This window comes from Pseudophryne corroboree, chromosome 1 (assembly GCF_028390025.1).
Source record: "Pseudophryne corroboree isolate aPseCor3 chromosome 1, aPseCor3.hap2, whole genome shotgun sequence".
Lineage (NCBI taxonomy): Eukaryota > Metazoa > Chordata > Amphibia > Anura > Myobatrachidae > Pseudophryne > Pseudophryne corroboree.
Window position 1 is genome coordinate 1,038,231,484 of NC_086444.1, and position 3,038 is coordinate 1,038,234,521.

Consider the following 3,038-nt stretch of genomic DNA (forward strand, 5'->3'; position numbering starts at 1 on the left):
CTATCATAAGATGAATTATTACTTTTATGTCTCACTGATATCAGAGCTGCAGAAATACATTGTATAATAATAATAATGGTTGAAAAAGCTACTATAAATCTTTGCTCCAAGTGGATTTTGAAAGAAAAGAGAAGAGAGAAAAAAACTAGACAAGATACTGAGCCCGTAAATATGTCGGATTCAAAACCGAACACAGCTCTGGTAATCCATTATAGCTCCACAATGTCATATGTCATAAGATGGGGAGACGTACGCTGCCGGTTGCCTACAAGATAGGTACTATCATAATCTGATATAGATTGGTTTTATAAGACAGTATATACAATGAGCATCAGAAATGAATACCAAATGGATATATAGGAAATATACTGTAATTGTGCAGATGTTACCCGCAAATAGAAGGAACGGTCAGCCACTGGTATGAGGCATGATACAGTGTACACAAGGGATGTCCGTTTCAAGGTCCAGACGTGTCGCGAATGCAGGATACAGTATTTGCTGAGATTGCACTGTGCGATGCAGCCACAGAGCAGATCAGTCTATCTGGTCTGTTTCGGAGACAAAGTCTGTCAAAATCGTAATGTTGCGGGCTGCAGTTGTAAGATATAACTGCAGGGCTGGTGCGGCTGTCTGTGTCCGAGATAAGGGAGAGAGGAGCGCGATGTCCGGTGTCCCGTCCAGGAAGTGACCAAGCCTGGTGAACGGGCGAAACGCGTCTTCCGTACCCCACTGCCTGGGTGACAGCCGACTTCGGACAGCCTGAACTTCCAGCAGCCTCCGTCTCACTCAGCCGCTACAGCAACGAGCCGCCACACACTGCCGCGACGGGACACCGGACATCGCGCTCCTCTCTCCCTTATCTCGGACACAGACAGCCGCACCAGCCCTGCAGTTATATCTTACAACTGCAGCCCGCAACATTACGATTTTGACAGACTTTGTCTCCGAAACAGACCAGATAGACTGATCTGCTCTGTGGCTGCATCGCACAGTGCAATCTCAGCAAATACTGTATCCTGCATTCGCGACACGTCTGGACCTTGAAACGGACATCCCTTGTGTACACTGTATCATGCCTCATACCAGTGGCTGACCGTTCCTTCTATTTGCGGGTAACATCTGCACAATTACAGTATATTTCCTATATATCCATTTGGTATTCATTTCTGATGCTCATTGTATATACTGTCTTATAAAACCAATCTATATCAGATTATGATAGTACCTATCTTGTAGGCAACCGGCAGCGTACGTCTCCCCATCTTATGACATATGACATTGTGGAGCTATAATGGATTACCAGAGCTGTGTTCGGTTTTGAATCCGACATATTTACGAGCTCAGTATCTTGTCTAGTTTTTTTCTCTCTTCTCTTTTCTTTCAAAATCCACTTGGAGCAAAGATTTATAGTAGCTTTTTCAACCATTATTATTATTATACAATGTATTTCTGCAGCTCTGATATCAGTGAGACATAAAAGTAATAATTCATCTTATGATAGAACTGTTGATATGTTACTATTTTGCTAATTTTTCCACTTGTTATCTCTTTGAGACACTTGATATCAATCTGCTAGTATCAAACAGTTATTTTTCCATGGTTTCAAGCACTCTTTACTTTTTTCTTTCTGCCAATTCTTCTACAATCAGCCTGTCACAACGTTTGGTATTAACATCACAGGCATTATTAGCACCCTGTAATTGATTGGCATTTGTGCAACAATTTTCCTGCAGGACTTTTTGTCCATTTGTATCTTATTAATCTCACCTAAACAACTGTAGACTAGTATTGTCTCTTTCTCTTCTTCTTCTTTTTTCCCACTTCTTCTAATTCAGGACTCTCACCATTGATTCAGGGGTAACCATCCCTGTCTAACATTGGCAGCAGATCCCCTATTTTCCTCTCCAATCTACATCCACTTCTTTTCCTCTCCTTTTCGTGAACTCTCATCAGTGATTCCTGAGCCTTCGATATCAAATATTTCTTCTACTATCATACCACACTGGCAACGCCCGAATCCTTCCGATCTTGGAAGCTAAGCAGTGTTGGGCTGGGTTAGTACTCAAGTGGGAGACTCTTGAGGAATACTCAGTTTAGTAGAAACTCTTGGACGGTTTTGCTCAAGCGTCTAACACTGACAGCAGATTCATCTCACTTATTCAAGCCTTTCGACTCTATCTGTCTCTACAATACCTATAATAGATATAGCGGACTATCATCAACCTAATATATCTGTATAATTTATTCACATACCTACTCAGGATTCATATAGATATACTTTTTCAGGCCTCCTGCTGTTATTTACTGTATTTTTGAACCCAGGCAGTTCAGAACCATCATTCAGTATTTACACTGTAATAATTTGTTCTATGCTCTCCTACCCTCCCCTTTTCTGACTAGAACTATTATTCAGTATTTACACTGTAAAAATGTGTTCTGTTTTCTCCTACCCTCCCCCTTTCTGATATTTCTGACAGTATATTCTACTACCATTTTATCGATTCTTGCTAATAAAATTTACATTTTTTTTAACATTGTTTCTTCTGAGACTTCTATACATATACATATAAGAGTGCGCCCACAAAAGAGTCTTCTTTTCTCTTCTTTTGTTGCATGTTCCAATACTGACTCAAAGAGTGCACCACCAAATTTAAGATTATTAGAAAACAGTGGTTTTCTCTTTTTACTTATTACATTTTGGTCTTTATATTATCTATTAGATACATTATTCTCCAGTGCGGTATACCCCCTATACATTTAAACATTTGTGTCTGCCTACGCAGGCAATCTTCATTAGTGGCCTGCTGTCTAGCCCAAATGGACCAAAACATCTGATCAGGGCCTTGTGTTACTGGTGTTGTTGGGCTGTGTTGTGGTGGTGGTGTGCTTTGCTGTGGTGGTGTACTCACAGGTGCTGGGGGGCTCATTCCTTGCCTTAATGGCTGCATTTATAAGATGTTTGTCTCCTCCATGTCACTGTGTTGCTGTTGTTGCAGAGGGATGCTGTTCCCAGGACTAGAAGCTGAAATGTTCCAAAA

General features: G+C 40.9%; 1 pseudogene; it reads left to right on the plus strand.

Annotated features, from left to right (window-relative positions):
• Nucleotides 1–1,984: 1,984 nt before the first annotated feature.
• LOC134945058 (5S ribosomal RNA) lies at nucleotides 1,985–2,103 on the plus strand (annotated as a pseudogene).
• Nucleotides 2,104–3,038: the final 935 nt, after the last annotated feature.